A 23769-nucleotide genomic window follows, 5' to 3' on the forward strand; every position below is an offset into this window, starting at 1 on the left:
GTTTTGTGCACATACACATTCCTTCTAAGAAGACTGCAGGTGGAGGAAACATGTATTTGAGTCGAACCTTTCCTTGCACATCTGTGGGACTAGTTTGCCCTCATTTTACATCCATTTCAGCTGTATGCTAGACCATTTTTATTTGGTGTTGGCAGAAATAAGAGCTCCACAAATAAAGAGACAGTTCTAGTGCTTGTCCCTGATAATTCTGTGTGGGTTTAGCCAAATAAAAGCTATTTCTCGAACGTCCTAAGTGGATGCTGGGGACTCCGTAAGGACCATGGGGATTAGCGGCTCCGCAGGAGACTGGGCACAACTATAAAGAAAGCTTTTAGACTACTGGTGTGCACTGGCTCCTCCCACTAAGACCCTCCTCCAGACTTCAGTTAGATTCTTGTGCCCGGCTGAGCTGGATGCACACAAGGGGCTCTCCTGAGCACCTAGAAAGAAAGTATATTTAGGTTTTTTATTTTACAGTGAGATCTGCTGGCAACAGACTCACTGCAGCGAGGGACTAAGGGGAGAAGAAGCGAACCTACCCAACAGGTGGTAGTTTGGGCTTCTTAGGCTACTGGACACCATTAGCTCCAGAGGGATCGACCGCAGGACCCGACCTTGGTGTTCGTACCCGGAGCCGCGCCGCCGTCCCCCTTACAGAGCCAGAAGCAACGAAGAGGTCCGGAAAATCGGCGGCAGAAGACTTCGGTCTTCACCAAGGTAGCGCACAGCACTGCAGCTGTGCGCCATTGCTCCTCATGTACACCTCACACTCCGGTCACCGATGGGTGCAGGGCGCTGGGGGGGGGGGCGCCCTGAGGGCAATATATGACACCTTGGCTGGCAAATATACATCATATATAGTCCTAGAGGCTATATAGATGTAAAATTACCCCTGCCAGTATTCCAGAAAAAGCGGGAGAAAGTCAGCCGAAAAGGGGGCGGGGCTTCTCCCTCAGCACACTGGCGCCATTTTTCCCTCACAGTTCCGCTGGAAGGAAGCTCCCTGGCTCTCCCCTGCAGTCTGAACACTACAGAAGGGTAAAAAAGAGAGGGGGGGCACTAAATTTAGGCGCAGTATAGATAATATATATATATATGATATATATAAAAAGCAGCTATAAGGGAAAACACTCATTGATAGTGGGATCCCTGTGTTATATAGCGCTCTGGTGTGTGCTGGCATACTCTCTCTCTGTCTCCCCAAAGGGCTTTGTGGGGTCCTGTCCTCTGTCAGAGCATTCCCTGTGTGTTTGCGGTGTGTCGGTACGGCTGTGTCGACATGTTTGATGAGGAGGCTTATGTGGAGGCGGAGCAAATGCCTGTAAACGTGATGTCACCCCCTGCGGGGTCGACACCTGAGTGGATGGTGCTGTGGAAGGACTTACGCGACAGTGTCGACTCCTTGCATAAAAGGTTTGACGACATACCTATTGTGGGACAGCCGGCTTCTCAGCCTGTGCCTGCCCAGGCATCTCAAAAGCCATCAGGGGCTCTAAAACGCCCGCTACCTCAGATGGCTGACACAGATGTCGACACGGATACTGACTCCAGTGTCGACGACGATGAGACTAATGTAACTTCCAGTAGGGCCACACGTTACATGATTGAGGCAATGAAAAATGTGTTGCACATTTCTGATGTTACCCCCGGTACCACAAAAAAGGTTATAATGTTTGGAGAGAAAAAACTACCAGTAGCTTTTCCTCCATCTGAAGAGTTAAATGAAGTGTGTGAAGAAGCGTGGGCTTCCCCTGATAAAAAGCTGGTAATTTCTAAGAGGTTACTAATGGCGTACCCTTTCCCGCCAGAGGATAGGTCACGCTGGGAAACATCCCCTAGGGTGGATAAAGCGCTCACACGCTTGTCAAAGAAGGTGGCACTACCGTCTCCGGATACGGCCGCCCTGAAGGAATCTGCTGATAGAAAGCAGGAGGCTATTCTGAAATCTATATATACACACACAGGTGTTATACTGAGACCGGCTATTGCTTCAGCCTGGATGTGCAGTGCTGCTGCTGCGTGGTCAGATTCCCTGTCAGAAAATATAGATACCCTAGACAGGGACACTATATTGCTAAACGTAGAGCATATAAAAGACACACTTTTATACATGAGGGATGCACAGAGGGATATTTGCCGGCTGGCATCCAAAATTAGTGCAATGTCCATTTCTGCCAGGTGCGGGTTATGGACTCGGCAGTGGACAGGAGATGCAGATTCCAAACGACACATGGAAGTTCTGCCTTATAAGGGTGAGGAGTTGTTCGGGGATGGTCTCTCGGACCTCGTTTCCACAGCAACAGCTGGGAAGTCTACATTTTTACCCCATGTTCCCTCACAACCAAAGAAAGCACCGTATTATCAGGTACAGTCCTTTCGGCCCAATAGGGGCAAGCGGGTTAAAGGCGCGTCCTTTCTGCCCAGAGGCAGAGGTAGGGGAAAGAAGCTGCAGCATACAGCCAGTTCCTAGGAGCAAAAGTCCTCCCCCGCTTCCTCTAAGTCCACAGCATGACGCTGGGGCTTCACAGGCGGAGCCAGGTCCGGTGGGGGCCCGTCTCAAAAACTTCAGCAATCAGTAGGCTCGCTCACGGGTGGATCCCTGGAACCTTCAAGTAGTATCTCAGGGGTACAAGCTGGAATTCGAGACGTCTCCCCCCTGCCGTTTCCTCAAATCTGCCTTGCCAACCACTCTCTCAGGCAGGGAGGCAGTGTTACAGGCAATTCACAAGCTGTATTCACAACAAGTGATAGTGAAGGTGCCCCTACTTCAACAAGGAAGGGGTTACTATTCCACAATGTTTGTGGTACCGAAACCGGACGGTTCGGTGAGACCCATTTTAAATTTGAAATCCTTGAACACATATATAAAAAAATTCAAGTTCAAGATGGAATCGCTCAGGGCGGTTATTGCAAGCCTGGACGAGGGGGATTACATGGTATCACTGGACATCAAGGATGCTTACCTACATGTCCCCATTTACCATCCTCACCAGGAGTACCTCAGATTTGTGGTACAAGATTGTCATTACCAATTCCAGACGTTGCCGTTCGGTCTATCCACGGCTCCGAGGGTCTTTACCAAGGTAATGGCCGAAATGATGATACTCCTTCGAAAGAAGGGAGTTTTAATTATCCCGTACTTGGACGATCTCCTGATAAAGGCGAGGTCCAGAGAGCAGTTGTTGGTAGGGGTAGCACTATCTCGGGAAGTGCTACAACAGCACGGCTGGATTCTAAACATTCCAAAGTCACAGCTGGTCCCTACGACACGTCTGCTGTTCCTAGGGATGGTTCTGGACACAGAACAGAGAAAAGTGTTTCTCCCGGAGGAGAAGGCCAAGGAGCTGTCATCTCTAGTCAGAGGCCTCCTAAAGCCAAAACAGGTGTCGGTGCATCACTGCACGCGGATCCTGGGAAAAATGGTAGCTTCCTACGAAGCGATTCCATTCGGCAGGTTTCATGCAAGAACCTTTCAGTGGGACCTGTTGGACAAGTGGTCCGGATCGCATCTTCAGATGCATCGTCTGATAACCCTGTCCAAGGACAAGGGTGTCTCTGCTGTGGTGGCTGCAGAGTGCTCATCTTCAAGAGGGCCGCAGATTCGGCATACAGGACTGGGTCCTGGTGACCACGGATGCCAGCCTTCGAGGCTGGGGAGCAGTCACACAGGGAAGAAACTTCCAAGGACTATGGTCAAGTCAGGAGACTTCCCTGCTCATAAATATTCTGGAACTGAGGGCCATTTACAATGCCCTAAGTCAGGCAAAACCCCTGCTTCAAAACCAGCCGGTACTGATCCAGTCAGACAACATCACGGCGGTCGCCCATGTAAATCGACAGGGCGGCACGAGAAGCAGGACGGCAATGGCAGAAGCCACAAGGATTCTCCGATGGGCGGAAAATCACGTGTTAGCACTGTCAGCAGTGTTCATTCCGGGAGTGGACAACTGGGAGAGTGGGGACTTCATCCAGAAGTCTTTCAAATGATTGTAAACCGGTGGAAAAAGCCACAGGTGGACATGATGGCGTCCCGCCTAAACAAAAAGCTAGAAAAATATTGCGCCAGGTCGAGAGACCCGCAGGCGATAGCTGTGGACGCTCTAGTAACACCGTGGGTGTACCGATCGGTTTATGTGTTCCCTCCTCTTCCTCTCATACCAAAGGTACTGAGGATAATAAGGAGAAGAGGAGTAAGAACTATTCTCATTGTTCCGGATTGGCCAAGAAGAGCTTGGTACCCGGAACTTCAAGAAATGATGTCAGAGGACCCATGGCCTCTGCCGCTCAGACAAGACCTGCTGCAGCAGGGGCCCTGTCTGTTCCAAGACTTGCTGCGTTTGACGGCATGGCGGTTGAACACCGGATCCTGAAGGAAAAGGGCATTCCGGAGGAAGTCATTCCTACGCTGATTAAAGCTAGGAAAGAAGTAACCGCAAACCATTATCACCGCATATGGCGGAAATATGTTGCGTGGTGTGAGGCCAGGAAGGCCCCAACGGAGGAATTTCAGCTGGGCCGTTTCCTGCACTTCCTACAGTCAGGGGTGACTATGGGCCTTAAATTGGGTTCCATTAAGGTCCAGATTTCGGCTCTATCGATTTTCTTCCAGAGAGAACTGGCTTCACTACCTGAAGTTCAGACTTTTGTTAAGAGAGTGCTGCATATTCAGCCCCCTTTTGTGCCTCCAGTGGCACCTTGGGATCTCAACGTGGTGTTGGATTTCCTAAAGTCACATTGGTTTGAGCCACTGAAAACCGTGGATTTGAAATATCTCACGTGGAAAGTGGTCATGTTGTTGGCCTTGGCTTCGGCCAGGCGTGTATCAGAATTGGCGGCTTTGTCATGTAAAAGCCCTTATCTGATTTTCCATATGGATAGGGCAGAATTGAGGACTCGTCCCCAGTTTCTCCCCAAAGTGGTATCCGCTTTTCATCTGAACCAACCTATCGTGGTGCCTGCGGCTACAAATGACTTGGAGGCTTCCAAGTTGTTGGATGTAGTCAGGGCCCTAAAAATCTATGTTTCCAGGACAGCTGGAGTCCGAAAGACTGACTCGCTCTTTATCCTGTATGCGCCCAACAAGTTGGGTGCACCTGCTTCAAAGCAGACTATTGCTCGCTGGATCTGTAGTACGATTCAGCTTGCACATTCTGCGGCTGGACTGCCGCATCCTAAATCAGTAAAAGCCCATTCCACGAGGAAGGTGGGCTCTTCTTGGGCGGCTGCCCGAGGGGTCTCGGCTCTTCAACTTTGCCGAGTAGCTACTTGGTCGGGGTCAAACACGTTTGCTAAAATTCTACAAGTTTGACACCCTGGCTGAGGAGGACCTTGAGTTTGCTCATTCGGTGCTGCAGAGTCATCCGCACTCTCCCGCCCGTTTGGGAGCTTTGGTATAATCCCCATGGTCCTTACGGAGTCCCCAGCATCCACTTAGGACGTTAGAGAAAATAAGATTTTACTCACCGGTAATTCTATTTCTCATAGTCCGTAGTGGATGCTGGGCGCCCATCCCAAGTGCGGATTGTCTGCAATACTTGTATATAGTTATTGCTTAACTAAAGGGTTATTGTTGAGCCATCTGTTGAGAGGCTCAGTTGTTATCATACTGTTAACTGGGTATAGTATCACGAGTTATACGGTGTGATTGGTGTGGCTGGTATGAGTCTTACCCGGGATTCAAAATCCTTCCTTATTGTGTCAGCTCTTCCGGGCACAGTATCCTAACTGAAGTCTGGAGGAGGGTCTTAGTGGGAGGAGCCAGTGCACACCAGTAGTCTAAAAGCTTTCTTTATAGTTGTGCCCAGTCTCCTGCGGAGCCGCTAATCCCCATGGTCCTTACGGAGTCCCCAGCATCCACTACGGACTATGAGAAATAGGATTACCGGTGTGTAAATTCTTATTTTTAACTATTAATATAGTTTTTATCAAGGTCATATCTTGATCAAAACATTTAGATCTGCAACCTGGCACCAGGAATATCCAATGTGTTTTTTTTTTTGCCAGTATACAGTAATACAGACATCTATGCTTCTTGCACCATTAAATCACAGTTAAAATCAATTGCACTTCCCTACCAGGTATGGCTTACATCTTGAGGGCTGCTTTGAAAACCACACTGAAAATGTCTTTATATAGGCGTCATGGGCAGCAACTAAGATAACATTATTAGGCAGTTTTCAAGACAAAACAGCAATTGAAAATAAGTCTGTGCTTGGTTATACCATAGTGTACACAGTATCAGCTAGATGGTAATATACACGATTATTCTGACCACCAGCTAATAGAGTAACTGCTGTGTGCAGCACATATAGCAGCTAGACGGGCTGAACTGTCGTTTTTGACACACGTCTGGTAGCCCCCACATTCATTTTGACGGTGAGCTGCTCAAATGTAGCGTGTCAGTCGGCCCTCACACAACTTTGTAGCCGACGTTCATCTCTCACATCAATGGCACATGGTGCTCCGCAGTTTCCACGTCAGTTAATTGCAATGGTGACACGATACACCTTCACCACAGCAGCACGCGAATAGTTCTCAAACGGTTTCAGAAATACTGCCATCCCTTTTTGCAACTCTGATAAATCGCCCCTTTTACCCATGACAGCAGCAAGTAATATGTGTGCAGATGGCCTATCCAGGGCCGGCAACAGAAATCTTGGTGTGCGGTAAATGTATATATACACAAATGTATATGTGTGTATATGTATGTGCGTATATATGTGTTCTTATAGATGCAAGCAATTTGCTGTACTATATAAGAAACTGTTAATAAATAAATATATATTTATGTTTATGTACAGGTATACACATATATAAATGTGTATATCTCTCCTTCCTCCCCCACACATACCACAACCTGTGTCTCCCTCTTTCCTTCCTCCTATAGACCCCACAGTCTGTTTCAACCCAATAACCCTATGCTGCATTCCCAAATCACCCACCCCATCCCAAAGCCCTGTATCCCCTCACCAAGCCACTCTTACCCCGGGGAGAGACTCACCTGCGCTGCACTCTGCAGACCTGAACACAGGCACCATGCAGCCCTCACAAACCACCAGAAGAGGCCGGCGCAGGGCACAGGAATCCTGGCCAGTAGAGCTGCTTCCATTACACATAACTGCCTGCAACAGAGCTGGATCCGGAAGAGCGGGCACACACTTGTGCCACACAGTCACTGTGTGTGAGAGGCTCCAGTCACTCTGAGGCTGCGGCCACTACGCCTACAACTTGCTGCCCTATTTTAACAGCTCACATCCCTGCCAGGCACTGAGCAGCATATCCTTGTGGCCCCTCTGGTCCTTGGGGCCCTGGGCCTATCGCACACCTTAAATATCGTCCAAGCCAGCGCATAATACGTGACGTACTTCATGGGCTATGCGCTGCCGACATCAAATGTAGAAGTTGGTCATAGTAATGTGACTCGACCTTGTAATTGCTTTGTATGGACAAAATATCTATCTATGGCCCTCATTCCGAGTTGTTCGCTCGGTAAAAATCTTCGCATCGCAGCGATTTTCCGCTTAATGCGCATGCGCAATGTTCGCACTGCGACTGCGCCAAGTAAATTTGCTATGCACTTAGGAATTTTACTCACGGCTTTTTCATCGTTCTGGCGATCGTAATGTGATTGACAGGAAGTGGGTGTTACTGGGTGGAAACAGGCCGTTTTATGGGCGTGTGGGAAAAAACGCTACCGTTTCTGGAAAAAACGCAGGAGTGGCCGGAGAAACGGGGGAGTGTCTGGGCGAACGCTGGGTGTGTTTGTGACGTCAAACCAGGAGCGACAAGCACTGAACTGATCGCAGATGCCGAGTAAGTCTGGAGCTACTCAGAAACTGCTACGAGGTGTGTAATCGCAATATTGCAAATACATCGTTCGCAATTTTAAGATGCTAAGATTCACTCCCAGTAGGCGGCGGCTTAGCTTGAGCAAATCTGCTAAAATCCGCTTGCGAGCGAACAACTCGGAATGAGGGCCTATGTGATATAATTACTGTAAGACAATATTGTCTGACAAACATTTCTTTATGTCAATGCTCAGTATAGTACAATGAGAATCTATATGAACACTACATTTGTGTAAACCAATGTTATGTTAACAGGTGGACAAAGTAAAATATTTGTAACTAGGGTTTCTTTTTTGGGTGTGTGAGTGAGCCCCAAAGAGAGAGAGAGAAGTTATATTACTCGCACAGCTAGCAAAGTGCGAATATTCATAGCGCTCAGTTGTATCCTTGCTCACAAAGTGATGGGGAAGCGCCTCATTTCTTACACATAGCAGGGATGAGCCCCTGTCCCTGCATAAACTGCTAAGTTTATACCCCCTGTAAAGATTTTGGGGATGTCCTAGTGATGTAGAGGGCCACATGGAGAGTTAGTAGTTGACTAAGGAGAGGCAGTGGGTGACAGGGAGAGTTTGTTTAATGTGTGCCACATGTCCCCTCTTATATTTAATGTGTGCTTTCATTTGTGCCACATGCCCCCTTACATGTTTAAGTTGTGCCCGTTGTTACCCCCTTAAAGCTTTATTGAAGTTGTGACCCCGCCCTCTTTCACTTATCTTACATCTTCTTGAAGTTGGTCAGGAGATGTGCCCAGCTTGTCTTACACACCGGGCACAGAGAGGATAGCCCATGAGCTATCTGTGCTAGACACCATGTAGTGTAAATGTATATGAATGTATTTTAACATATATTTAATGTGCTGTGTACAGTTGTAGAATTAGATGTTTAAATGTGTCGACTATGCACTACAGGAGTTGCCATCTTCTGCGACATATGAAGTGATATGATGATTGTCTTGGCAGTAGCATGAGGTTTGTTGGTGACTGACCAGGCCTTTGTGTAAAGCACTTTTTTTGAAATTCACACTAGGGGGTCTCTTGTATGTCTCTGTGTCTAGGGGGTTTGGAGAAAAGCAGTTTGTTTATTTCCAAGAATTTCCTATGCGTTTGTGGAAGTCCTATACAAATTCTATTACTGTTTAAACTACTTAGATACTTTGATTCTGTGTGGTAGATATGTCAAAGGAAGATTGCAATTTACTAATTAATGTGGAATGATGGTTGTATTTATACTATTTAAACTAGTCTTAGAGGTACTGTATGGACATATAAAGGGCTGATGTAGCTCTGTAGAGTGTTTCCTTTGTACATCAGGAAGGATTGTACATCTGTGACATCTTGTATTGCAAGTACCTTCAGCAAGAGATCTTAGTCTTCAAAAAGACTTATGAGAAATAATATACATCTTAACTGCTGTATCCTGTGACCACCAGAATAGCACAAAATGCTGTTCTATTCATTGACTCTTCTGGATTGAGCCTAGTGTCTCCAAGCTGAAACTCTGTGCAAGCTACTCAGTGCAGACTGGTCCATAGTGAGGGTCCAGTGAGAATTAGCCAACACTACCAAGTAGTTGTTGACCACACATACCCAGAACTAGGTAGCTCCAGGTGCCGGTGGTAGGAGCCTGTGAGAAGTGGTTCAAGGTAGTTGTATAGGATCATGGGTGGAACAAAAGTGGTTCCAGGTGCTGGTGTAGTAGTCTGGTGGTGACAGCTAGTTATCCACCTACTATGCAGTGGGTGGAGTCAGTAACAGGTGGTTACTGACAGTATGAGGGAATCCCTAGGAGTGGTGAATTACGCCTACCTAGGGACCAGTAACCACATTCTGCTCTATCAGTGACAAAAATCTGTGGTTGCCTGGTGGAACGAGGTCATCTGGTCACAGCAGGATGCAATTTTTCTCATAAAAAAAGAAAAGCATGACAGGGAAATCTTGAGCAGGGCAGACTGGAGATTAGCCCCACCTCCCTACTGTTAGGGGCATGTCCATCAAGGTAGTGCGGCTGACCATATACCCTGCTAGCTACCCAGACCAGCAACGAGCAGGGAAAATGAGCTAGGGAAAGTCTCCTTGCTGTTCAGGGCAGTGGGCAGTTGGTGGCCCCTTAGTCCACAGGGGAGGAGCCAGGAGCCTGAGGCAAGTGTTGTCACTGTGGTGACTGTGCCTTGAGCTGGCCAGCCCAAGACACAGCACTCATGACCTCATGCGGAGATGATTGCAACCCACTTCGGGGTCGTGACCCACAGTTTGAGAAATGCTGCTCTATAGCACTCACATGCACAATGACTTTCACTAGAGAATCTTAAGCAGAACGCTTTTAAGGTCAAGTACAGACTAAATCATTAGTAACAGGCATATTCCTCGAAAGTAATATCATTGCATTGTCAGGTACTTGTGCAAACATTTCCCATAGTTACACATAACCATTCTTATCATCTATAATACTAACGTACAAAGCCCAAAGAATAAAACCAGAAAGTAAAAACAAACAAACAATTCATAGAGACAGAAACTATTTTTTTTAAATAGTTTGTCCTGTTTAAAAAAAATAAAAATAAAATGACAGCACAAATACATATGAACAAAAAGGGTTGAGTCAAAAGGCAGTATAAAGCCAAATTATTAAAACCTTGGATATAAGCTATTCATATCTGCAGTAGGTATTGTCTACTGTGAAGTATACCCCTCACAAGCAAGTGAAATGGCATGTCTGTGTTGATATTCCAGGTATCATTATGGGTGTAGTATGTCTGACCGGCGGTCAGGAGACCGCCGGTCAGCATACCGACGCCGGGATCCTGGCAGCATACCGAGAGGCGAGTGCAGCAAGCCCCTTACGGGCTCGCTGCGCTCGCCATGCTGCGGGCTCGGTGGTGACCTGCGGTCGCCACCTGTTCTATTCCCACTCTATGGGTGTCGTGGACACCCACAAGTGGAAATAGTCCCTGTTGGTCGGCATGCCGACCATCGGGATAGTGAGGGGGCGGGATGTCGGTGGAGGTCATGTGACCGTCGGTCTCCCGACCGCCAGTCACATGAATACCACCCATCATGGGTGAAGTATGTCTGACCGGGTGTAGGATGTATTCCCATAGAGACTATTCCCACTCTATGGGTGTCGTGGACACCCACGAGTGGAAATAGTCCCTGTTGGTCGGCATGCCGACCATCGGGATAGTGAGGGGTCGGTATGTTGGTGGAGGTCATGTGACCGGCGGTCTCCCGACCGCCGGTCACATGAATACCACCCATCATTATAGCTGTATTCACATCTCTGAAACACTGCACATCTGCACTAATCTATTAATGGTGGTTTCCATTGAGGGTCTGCTGTTAACAGTTCAGCTCTCCTGTTTATACGTACTGGGCAAATAGTAAAACAAAAATGAAACGTGTGTAGTAGGTTCTCATCACTAGTAGGGTCAGGCAGCTCCGTTACTTTCCTGGACTGTTTACCGTAGCAGTTATTTTCCATATACACATCTTATTATTTTCATTTAGTTTTGTCATACGAGCTCATGTTCTATTCCACTTGCTTCTCTTACCGATTCTCTATGTTCTTGGTAGACCAGGTGCCCAGAAAGTGAGGTCTGTTTCTTGTACACTTCAAGCAGTATTAATGTGTTGCCATTAGGACAGACAAAGGGACCTGTTCAATGTTAGGTCACAACTGTTGAAGTCAAAAGCTTTTGCTGGTGATCTCTGTCAGTCCCTTAAAATTCTTGAAAGCCCCTAGATTTCAGCCAGTAGAATGTGTCTTGATGAAAGCAGGTCAAATATTGTTTTAAAGCAACAGAAATGCCTGAAAATAGAACTGTCTTTCAAAAAAACATTACCAGAGTTTCCACAACCGATAAAAGTGATTATTCAAAGATTTATTTCAGTTTTTAAAACACAGATCAAGCATGTATAATAGATGCTGTAAATCAGAGGTTCTCAAACTCGGTCCTCGGGGGCACACACAGTGCATGTTTTGCAGGTCTCCTCACAGAATCGCAAGTGAAATAATTAGCTCCATCTGTGGACCTTTTAAAATGTGTCAGTGAGTAATTAATACACCTGTGCACCTGCTGGGTTACCTGCAAAACATGCACTGTGTGTGCCCCCGAGGACCGAGTTTGAGAACCTCTGCTGTAAATAAATAATGTATAAAAGTCTGTCACAATATTTGACAATTATATAAATAAAATAGATTATTGTCAGTTGTGAGAATGTTTCCCTTCACTTGTTTGCACTCTGTCTTCGTAATAAAGTAAAAAAATAAAAAATAGATGTAGTATATAAATGTGTATGTACTGTTCATACCATATAAATTATATAGAAAATGCCTTGTAGAATCTAGAGATTCCAGATTGCATAGAAGGCAAGCAAGGTGCAGTGTTTATTTATTATTATTATTATTATTACTATTATCCTTTATTTCTCTAACGTCCTAGTGGATGCGGGGGACTCCGTAAGGACCATGGGGAATAGCGGGCTCCGCAGGAGACTGGGCACTCTAAAGAAAGAATTAGTACTATCTGGTGTGCACTGGCTCCTCCCTCTATGCCCCGCCTCCAGACCTCAGTTAGAATCTGTGCCCGGACAGAGCTGGGTGCTTTTAGTGAGCTCTCCTGAGCTTGCTAATAAGAAAGTATTTTAGTTAGGTTTTTTTTATTTTCAGAGAGCTTCTGCTGGCAACAGACTCTCTGCTACGTGGGACTGAGGAGAGAGAAGCAAACCTACTAACTGCGGCTAGGTTGCGCTTCTTAGGCTACTGGACACCATTAGCTCCAGAGGGATCGAACACAGGACCTGACCTTGTCGTCCGTTCCCGGAGCCGCGCCGCCGTCCCCCTCGCAGAGCCAGAAGACAGAAGCCGGCAGAAGCGGAGAAGACATCGAAATCGGCGGCAGAAGACTCCTGTCTTCACATGAGGTAGCGCACAGCACTGCAGCTGTACGCCATTGCGCCCACACTAACCCACACACTCCGGTCACTGTAGGGTGCAGGGCGCAGGGGGGGGCGCCCTGGGCAGCAATTGATACCTCCTGGCGAAAGCTGCATATAGATAGTGGGACACTGTTACATGTATGAGCCCCCGCCATTTATTTTACAAAAAATCGCGGGACAGAAGCCCGCCGCTGAGGGGGCGGGGCCTTCTTCCTCAGCACTCACCAGCGCCATTTTCCTTCCACAGCTCCGCTGAGAGGAAGCTCCCCAGGCTCTCCCCTGCAGAATCACGGTAGAAGGGTAAAAAAGAGAGGGGGGGCACATAAATTTAGGCGCATTAATCATAATACAGCAGCTACTGGGTAAACACTAAGTTACTGTGTAATCCCTGGGTTATATAGCGCTGGGGTGTGTGCTGGCATACTCTCTCTCTGTCTCTCCAAAAGGCCTTGTGGGGGTCCTGTCCTCATTTAGAGCTTCCCCTGTGTGTGTGGTGTGTCGGTACGCGTGTGTCGACATGTTTGACGAAGAGGGCTATGTGGAGGCAGAGCAAGTGCAGTTGACTGACGTGTCGCCGCCGACGGTTCCGACACCTGATTGGATGGATATGTGGAAGGTGTTAAATGATAATGTAAACTCCTTACATAAAAGGTTGGATAAAGCTGATACCTTGGGCCAGTCAGGGTCTCAACCCATGCCTGATCCTACAGCGCAGAGGCCCTCAGGGTCTCAAAAGCGCCCACTATCCAAAATGGTTGACACAGATGTCGACACGGATTCTGACTCCAGTGTCGACGACGATGATGCAAAATTGCAACCGAAAATGACAAAAGCTATACGTTACATGATTATAGCGATGAAGGATGTTTTACACATATCAGAGGTAAACCCTGTCCCCGACAAGAGGGTTTATATGTATGGGGAGAAAAAGCAAGAGGTGACTTTTCCCCCTTCACATGAGTTAAATGAGTTATGTGAAAGAGCGTGGGATTCCCCAGATAAGAAAGTCCTGATTTCCAAAAGGTTACTTATGGCGTACCCTTTCCCGCCAGAGGACAGGGTGCGCTGGGAATCCTCCCCTAGGGTAGATAAAGCTCTCACACGCTTATCTAAGAAGGTGGCCCTGCCGTCGCAGGATACGGCCACCCTAAAGGATCCTGCAGCTAGAAAGCAGGAAAGTATCCTGAAATCTGTTTATACACATTCAGGGACTCTACTGAGGCCGGCAATTGCGTCGGCGTGGATGTGTAGTGCTGTAGCAGCGTGGACAGACAATCTGTCTGAGGAAATGGATACCTTGGACAGGGATACCATTATGCTGACCCTGGGGCATATAAAAGACACTGTCCTATATATGAGGGATGCCCAGAGGGACATTTGCCTACTGGGCTCTAGAATTAATGCAATGTCAATTTCTGCCAGGAGGATCCTGTGGACTCGGCAGTGGACAGGTGATGCCGACTCCAAAAAACACATGGAGGTGTTACCTAACAAGGGTGAGGAATTGTTTGGGGACGGTCTCTCGGACCTGGTTTCCACAGCTACTGCTGGGAAGTCAAACTTTTTGCCATATATTCCCTCACAACCTAAGAAAGCACCGTATTACCAAATGCAGTCCTTTCGCGCACAAAGAAGCAAGAAGGTCAGAGGTGCTTCCTTTCTTGCTAGAGGCAGGGGTAGAGGAAAAAAAGCTGCACCTTACAGCTAGTTCCCAGGAACAGAAGTCCTCCCCGGTGGGGGCGCGTCTCCGACATTTCAGCCACCAGTGGGTTCGCTCACAGGTGGATCCCTGGGCTATACAGATTGTGTCTCAGGGATACAAGCTGGAATTCGAGGTGATGCCCCCTCAACGTTACCTAAAATCGGCCCTGCCAGCTTCCCCCATAGAAAGGGAAGTAGTAGTAGCGGCAATTCACAAGCTATTTCTCCAGCAGGTGGTGGTAAAGGTTCCCCTTCTTCAACAGGGAAAGGGATACTATTCCACAATGTTTGTGGTACCGAAACCGGACGGTTTGGTCAGACCTACATTAAATTTAAAGTCCCTGAACATTTATCTGAAAAGATTCAAGTTCAAAATGGAATCGCTCAGAGCGGTCATTGCAAGCCTGGAAGAGGGGGATTTTATGGTGTCTCTGGACATCAAGGATGCTTACTTGCATGTCCCCATGTATCCGCCTCATCAGGAGTACCTCAGATTTGTGGTACAGGACTGTCATTACCAATTCCAGACGTTGCCGTTTGGGCTCTCCACGGCACCGAGAATATTTACCAAGGTAATGGCAGAAATGATGGTGATCCTGAGAAAGCAAGGAGTCACAGTTATCCCATACTTGGACGATCTCCTCATAAAGGCGAGGTCGAGGGAGCAGTTGCAGATCAGAGTAGCGCACTCTCAGGAAGTGTTGCAACAGCATAGCTGGATTCTGAATATCCCAAAGTCGCAGCTGATTCCTACGACGCGTCTGCCCTATCTAGGCATGATTCTGGACACAGACCAGAAGAAGGTGTTTCTCCCGACGGAGAAGGCTCAAGAGCTTGTGACTCTAGTCAGAGACCTCTTAAAACCGAAACAGGTGTCGGTGCATCACTGCACGCGAGTCCTGGGAAAGATGGTGGCATCGTACGAAGCCATTCCCTTCGGCAGGTTCCATGCGAGGATCTTTCAATGGGATCTGTTGGACAAATGGTCCGGATCGCATCTTCAGATGCATCGGCTGATCACCCTGTCCCCCAGGGCCAGGGTGTCTCTTCTGTGGTGGCTACAGAGTGCTCACCTTCTCGAGGGCCGCAGGTTCGGCATACAGGACTGGGTCCTGGTGACCACGGATGCGAGCCTCCGAGGGTGGGGGGCAGTCACTCAGGGAAGAAACTTCCAAGGGTTGTGGTCAAGTCAGGAGGCTTGTCTGCACATAAATATCCTGGAACTAAGGGCCATATTCAACGCCCTGAGTCAAGCAGAGCCCCTGCTTCGCAACCAACCGGTGCTGATTCAGTCAGACAACATCACCGCGGTGGCTCATGTAAACCGCCAGGGCGGCACAAGAAGCAGAGTCGCGATGGCGGAAGCCACCAGGATTCTTCGGTGGGCGGAGAATCATGTACAAGCACTGTCAGCAGTGTTCATTCCGGGGGTGGACAACTGGGAAGCAGACTTCCTCAGCAGGCACGACCTTCACCCGGGAGAGTGGGGACTTCATCACGAAGTCTTCATTCAGATTACAAATCGATGGGAACTGCCACAGGTAGACATGATGGCGTCCCGTCTCAACAAAAAGCTACAACGGTATTGCGCCAGGTAAAGAGACCCTCAGGCGATAGCTGTGGACGCCCTGGTAACACCGTGGGTGTTCCAGTCGGTCTATGTGTTTCCTCCTCTTTCTCTCATACCCAAGGTGCTGAAAATCGTAAGAATAAGAGGAGTGAGAACAATACTCATTGTTCCGGATTGGCCAAGAAGGCCTTGGTACCCGGAACTGCAAGAAATGCTCACAGAGGACCCATGGCCTCTGCCTCTCAGACAGGACCTGTTGCAACAGGGGCCCTGCCTGTTCCAAGACTTACCGCGGCTGCGTTTGACGGCATGGCGGTTGAACGCCGGATCCTAGCGGAAAAAGGCATTCCGGAGGAAGTTATTCCTACGATGATAAAGGCTATGAAGGACGTAACAGCAAAACATTATCACCGTATATGGCGAAAATATGTTGCTTGGTGTGAGGCCAGGAAGGCCCCTACAGAGGAATTCCAGCTGGGCCGTTTCCTTCACTTCCTACAGTCAGGATTGACTATGGGCTTAAAATTAGGGTCCATCAAGGTCCAGATTTCGGCCCTATCCATTTTCTTTCAAAAGGAACTGGCTTCTCTTCCTGAAGTTCAGATGTTTGTAAAGGGAGTGCTGCATATTCAGCCCCCTTTTGTGCCACCAGTGGCACCTTGGGATCTTAACGTGGTGTTGAGTTTCCTGAAATCTCACTGGTTTGAGCCACTTAAGACTGTGGAGTTAAAATATCTCATGTGGAAGGTGGTCATGCTATTGGCCTTAGCTTCGGCTAGGCGTGTGTCAGAATTGGCGGCTTTGTCATATAAAAGCCCCTATCTGGTTTTCCATATGGACAAGGCAGAATTACGGACTCGTCCGCAATTTCTGCCAAAGGTGGTGTCATCTTTTCATTTGAACCAACCTATTGTGGTGCCTGCGGCTACTCGTGACTTGGAGGATTCCAAGTTACTAGATGTAGTCAGGGCTTTGAAGATTTATGTAGCCAGAACGGCTGGAGTCAGGAAAACTGGCTCGCTGTTTATCCTGTATGCATCCAACAAGCTGGGTGCTCCTGCTTCAAAGCAAACTATTGCTCGCTGGATCTGTAACACGATTCAGCAGGCTCATTCTGCGGCTGGATTGCCGCCTCCAAAATCAGTGAAAGTCCATTCCACAAGGAAGGTGGGCTCTTCTTGGGCGGCTGCCCGAGGGGTCTCGGCTTTACAGCTTTGCCGAGCAGCTACTTGGTCGGGTTCAAACACTTTTGCAAAATTCTACAAGTTTGATACCCTGGCTGAGGAGGACCTTGTGTTTGCTCATTCGGTGCTGCAGAGTCATCCGCACTCTCCCGCCCGTTTGGGAGCTTTGGTATAATCCCCATGGTCCTTACGGAGTCCCCAGCATCCACTAGGACGTTAGAGAAAATAAGATTTTACTCACCGGTAAATCTATTTCTCGTAGTCCGTAGTGGATGCTGGGCGCCCGTCCCAAGTGCGGACTTCTTCTGCAATACTAGTGTATAGTTATTGCTTAAATAAGGGTTATGTTATGTTTGCATCAGGTTGTCTGATGCTCTGTTATTGTTCATACTGTTAACTGGGTAAGTGAATCACGAGTTATACGGTGTGATTGGTGTGGCTGGTATGAGTCTTACCCTGGATTCCAAAATCCTTTCCTTGTAATGTCAGCTCTTCCGGGCACAGTTTCCCTAACTGAGGTCTGGAGGAGGGACATAGAGGGAGGAGCCAGTGCACACCAGTAGACCTAATTCTTTCTTAGAGTGCCCTGTCTCCTGCGGAGCCCGTCTATTCCCCATGGTCCTTACGGAGTACCCAGCATCCACTACGGACTACGAGAAATAGATTTACCGGTGAGTAAAATCTTATTATTTATTTACTATAATGCTAAGTTTTGTCTCCCTGTACTGTCCTTTGTACGGCGCTGTGAAACACTTGTGGCGCCCTATATATAAATATTTGTTGATCATGTGGCCAACATACGGGGTTTGGTAGTATTAATGGTTGTTCCATAGGGGTCTGTGGTAGTAAGTCTATTAAGATCATGTGTCCTGATCAGGATTGACACTACAGCCCAAGACCTCCACATAACAATAGACCCATCATTATGACAGCAAAGCGATGAACGGCCACACAGCTGGCCACAAGGTCAGCCATATAGCAATAAGTATTAACATTTTCTTAACAAAATGATGCAGTTATTTCTAGTTTAAGTAAGTAGGGAGACATTGTGGCTGATGTTGTAGGAGTGTACATGCCTTCTTGGATCTGGTCACAGCTCCTACGGTTCTCACTATAGGCCCTTCGTTATTTTCATCCCCAGTCCCATGTGCCCCTTAATCTGTCCCAATTGTAAACCACATTGCTGTTTACAATTGGGAGCAAAACAGTAATAAAGCGAGACTGAACAATAGGAGACTCACAAAGAGGTAGTTGGTGATTACATTTTATCTGAGCCAGACTAATGCCATGATGCAATGCTATGTTTCTCATACGTCCTAGAGGATGCTGGGGACTCCGTAAGGACAATGGGGTTTAGACGGGATCCGCAGGAGACATGGGCACACTATAAGACTTTGAATGGGTGTGAACTGGCTCCTCCCTCTATACCCCTCCTCCAGACCTCATTTAGATTCTGTGCCCAGGAGTGACAGGACATACACTAGGGGAGCTCTACTGAGTTTCTCTAAAAGACTTTATTGTTAGTTTTTTTATTTTCAGAGAGACCTGCTGGCTACAGGCTCTTTGCTTCGTGGGACTGAGGGGAGAGAAGTCAGACCTACTTCTGTGAGTTAAAGGCTCTGCTTCTTAGGCTACTGGACACCATTAGCTCCAGAGGGTTCGATCACTTGGTGCGCCTAGCTGCTTGTTCCCGGAGCCGCGCCGTCACCGCCCTCACAGAAGCCTGAAGAAAGAAGCCGGGTGAGTATATAGAAGAACAGAAGACTTCAGTGACGGCAGAAGACTTCAGTAACGGAGGTACAGCGCAGCGGTCGCGCTGCGCTCCATGCTCCTACACACCAACGGCACTCACAGGGTGCAGGGCGCTGGGGGGGAGCGCCCTGGGCAGCAAGTTACTGAGGGTCTTTCCTAAAACTGGCAAGAGATGCATATTCGGTGCCCGGGCACCATGTACGATACCCCCGCCACTATAAAGCAGCGGTCGCGCTGCGCGCCATTGCTCCCACGCACCAACGGCTTTACAAGGGTGCAGGGCGCGCGCTGGGGGGCGTTCTCGGCAGCAATATATACTTGAATTGAGTCTGGCAAAACATGTATAGTGCGTAGGCACTGTATACGGACCCCTGCCAGCATAAAAAGCTATATTAATAGCGGGGCTGAAGCGCGCCGAGAAGGGGCGGGGCTTAGCCCTCACAACAAGATTCAGCGCCATTTTCTCCATGTACCCGCCAAAGCGATGTGTACAGTGCAAACGATGGGGGGCACAGTGTTTTAGTGCTATATAGAGGGAATATAGCACTATTTTAGATAATGGCCATGTAATCATTGTGTTGTGCATATATCTCTGTGTGTTCCTTGTCCGATATACCCACTATAGCTTTTTAGTCCACATATGTCGACATGCGTGAGTGCTCTGTCACAAACCGCTATGGGGATCACTGTCTGCATCGCCGACGCCTGTTGGTACTTGATTCAGTAGATGCAGTATCAGCAGGTCGGTAGTTGTATGCTTGTCAAAAGTAAACACTGTATGGGAGTCACAGTAGTATGTGGGTGACCCTGTCGGTACCAACTATTATTACTGGGTGTAAATTAACATGCTGTTACTGCCTTATACCTGTATATGTATTTATATGTATATGTATGGTACGGTTTCATGGGCCTGTAGCTCGAGCACAGACATGGTAGTATGTGTGGGGGAGTGTTATTAAAATTATATATGTATACTTTCCTCTGACCCCTCGGGGTCGCCAGAATGTTATTTTTTCTGGTTACTACTCCCTGCTGTCGACGAATACTAGGTTTTCTGACGACCATGACGTTTCCTGGTAGATCCACAACTGGGGCATTCAGTACATGGTCATACACATTCAGAACACATTAATGTCACTAGGGACCCGACGGTTCCGGACAATCCGCTTATATGTATGATATATATGTATATAGGATTTGTGTGTAATTGTGTATTACATTATGTATATTCACATTATGATTTATAATGAATGCTGAAGTATTAGTATTCCTTCTCATGTGCTGGTCGCTCTGTTGATAAAGCTCTAGGTCGGCCGTGACGAGTTTGTCTCAGATCCTCTCAAGGAGTCCGAATGTTTATTCTTTTCCCGCCGCGGATAGAATACTGTGAAAGTCCACTCCTGGTCGACACGGGGCCCTGTCACAAAGGATCGTACACAGGAAGCTAAGTGATTTTTTATTTCTATGCTTTGAAGTTATTTGCATTACATGCACATGGGGAAGTGTTTATATTCGGAAAGGCATCCGATAGAATTACCCTAAAGAGAGAGGGGATGTTTCTTATGTTAAATCTTCTCTATAACATTGCGGCAGGGTGCCGTGCGACGGCAGGAGGTGTGGCCGGGGGAATGCTGAGGCTGACTCCGAGAGATACTGGAGTTTCTTCCTGGTACGATGTACCGTTGTTTGAGGATGCCTCAGTTCAGTCAATCTCGCCGGATACTACTGGTAAATCTAACTTCGTGAGTTAGACTCCTTCACAACGGTTGGTGACTCATTCTTTTGTGGGATGCAGTCATTTTAACCGGTTCGATACCGTTCTTTTTTTCTTTTTCTGGGCAGATAGTGGAAGGTGAAAAGGTAAGAGTTCTGCAGCCTTATTAGGTATGCAGAAGCGGATGTCGTTTTCTGTTTCTACCACATCCACCACATGTCGCTGGGTCTATCTGGCTGGAGCCCACTCCGGTGGGAACTCGTCTACTACTTTTCAGTCAGTCCGGGAATAGACTAGGACCTGTGAGTTAATTAGAGAATCAAAAGGGGGACATTCTGGCGGTTACAGATGTTTCCCCTCACTGATTTTTCAAATAGATCTTGCCGTTTCCCCTCTGGAAGGGGAGGTAGTACGCGATCCCATGCCAGAGTTGCATCAGGTTCAGGGCATTGTCCTGCTGTCCCAGTTTATAAAAAAAATAAAATAAAATAAAAGGGGGTTTAAATGTGTTGTTCTCCGCATTCAGCTTACCTGGGTGGATATCCAGGATTGTCTTTACCATTTCACCGGAGTGATGGCAGTAGGATGGTATTCTTTCAATAGTAAGAGCCATTGTTATTCTGTACTGGGACACTCTCCTGATTAAGGCAAGGTCAAGACACAAGTGGTGCAAATCGTTGTTTTCTCTCTGACTGTTCTTCAACACAGGGGTAGGCTGTTATTCCCAACGACGCAGACGTCGGAGGTGGGTATCAGAGTAGATACGGAACGGTTGAAGTTCTGTGTGTTCCTGTGGAAAGAGGTCTGAGGATCCCGAGTCGGATCAGATTTGCAGTGACAATCCAACAATATGTTCCGTTGATGAAGAAGATGGGGGTTTTTTTGGTGAGCTGGTCAAGTGCCAGAGTGGTTTTCACGGGGCCAGTTGGATATGTGGTCCGGGTCTCACCTGCACATGAACAGGAATATAATTCTAATGGCCAGGATATCGCTCCTGTGGTGTCTGCTCAATTCTCACCTCCTAGAGGGACGAAGGTTCGGAATCCAGGATGAGATTCTGGTGTCCATGCATGCAGATTTCCGAGACTGGGGAGCAGTCCTTGCAAGGGAAGTATTTCCAGAGGAAATGGTCAAGCTGGGAAGCTTGTCTGCAATAAGCTTTCTTGAATTAAGAGCTATTTTCAATGAACATATGCTTCGTGATCTGCCCGTGTTAATTCTGTCGGACGACTTGACAGCAGTGGTGTAAGTAAGCCGCTAGGGCGGAACAAGGAGCAAAGCGGTAATGGCAGAAGCCGAAAAAGGTTTCAGCTGGGTGAAAAGACTGGTAAACGCTATATTAGCAGTTTTCGTTCTGGATGTGAACGACGTAGAAATAGATTCCTCTGCAGACGCGATCTCCATGCGGGAGAAATACAGTCGTCGTCGAGAAGTTTTCACTGAAGTGACAAGTCTTTGAAGAGTGCCTCAAGTGGACATGTTGGTGTCTCGCCTCAACGAGAGATCGCAGGGATATTGTTCCGGGTCAGGGGACACTCAAGCTATAGCAGTGGACGTCCTATGGACACCTTGGGTGCTTTCAGTCGGTCTGTGTGTCCCCTCCGTTTTCACTCTTCGGAAGGTGATAAACGTAAGAAGAACAAAGGTTCAGGCGATCCTCATTGTTCCGGTCTGACCAAGGAGGGCTTGGTATCCAGTTCCTCAAGATTTACTCATAGAAGATCCATGGCCTCTTCCACTACGTGAGGAACTGTTGCAGCAAGATCCGGACGTGTATCAAGACTTACCGCGGCTGCGTTTGACGGCGTGGCGGTTGTACGCCATATCCTAGCCAGAAAGGGTATTCTCAGTGAAGTCATTTCCACACTTCTTCAGGCTAGAAAAGTAGTAACGGCAAAGCCTTACCACCGTGTTTGGAGACAATATGTGTCTTGGTGTGAATCCAAGCAGGCTACTACGGAAGATTTTCAGCTGGGTCGTTCTTCTCCATTCTTGCAAGCAGGTGTGGGTGCAGGCCTAAAGTTAGGCTCCATTTAAGTGCGGTTTTGGCCTTATAAAGTTTCTTTCAAGAAAGAATTGGCAGCCTTTCCGGAAGTTCGGACCTTCATGAAAGGAGTACTGCACATCCAACCTCCATTTGTGCCCCCGTTGGCACCGTGGGACCTTGAAGTGGTGTTGCGTTTTCTTGTGTCACACTGTTTGGAACCTTTGTGGAAGGTTGTGTTAAAAATTTCTCTTTTGGAAAGTGGTCATGTTATTGGTTTTGGCGTCCGCAAGGCGGGTGTCCGAAGTAGCGGCTTTGTCTCACAGGAGCCCTGTTTGGTCTTCCATGTGGATAGAAAGGAATTGAGAACTCGGATAATAGTTCTGCCAAATGTAGTTTCTGGGTTTCGCAGAAATCAGCATATTTTGATGCCGGTAGTTACTTAGGCATTAGCTGATTCAAGGTCTCTCGATGTAGTCAGGGCTTGGAATATTTAAATTGCCAATTTGGCTCAGATTGGGGAAACAGAGGCTCTGTTTGTCTGGTATGCTCCCAGCATGATTGGGGCGCCTGCGTCTATGCAGTCTGTTACACGCTGGATCTGTGATACGATTCAGCGTTCTTGTTCTACGGCTGGATTGCCGTTACCGAAGTCGGTGGAGACCCATTCTACTAGGAGGATGGGTTCTTCTTGGGTGGATGCCCGAGGAGTCTCGGCGGTTTATCTTTGCCGAGTGGCTACTTGGTCGGGTTCAAACACTTTAGCTATGCTCTACAAGTTTGATACCCTGGCTGACCTTTTGTTTGCTCAATCGGTGCTGCAGAGTCGTCCGCACTCTCCCGCCCGGTCTGGAGCTTTGGTATAAACCCCATGGTCCTTACGGAGTCCCCAGCATCCTCTAGGACGTATGAGAAAATAGGATTTCAATACCTACTGGTAAATCCTTTTCTCTTAGTCCGTAGAGGATGCTGGGCACCCGTCCCCGTGCGTACTGTGTCTGCAGTTATTGGTTATGGTTACACTCTTGTGGTGTTTCTTTTCTGTCAAGCTGTTGCTGACATTGTTCATGTCATGGCATGCGG

General features: G+C 47.8%; 1 protein-coding gene across 3 annotated transcripts in view; it reads left to right on the plus strand.

Annotated features, from left to right (window-relative positions):
- Positions 1-23769, plus strand: part of JARID2 (jumonji and AT-rich interaction domain containing 2) — a 365382-nt gene that overhangs the window by 205087 nt on the left and 136526 nt on the right. The window lies entirely within an intron of this gene.

This window comes from Pseudophryne corroboree, chromosome 5, assembly GCF_028390025.1.
Source record: "Pseudophryne corroboree isolate aPseCor3 chromosome 5, aPseCor3.hap2, whole genome shotgun sequence".
Lineage (NCBI taxonomy): Eukaryota > Metazoa > Chordata > Amphibia > Anura > Myobatrachidae > Pseudophryne > Pseudophryne corroboree.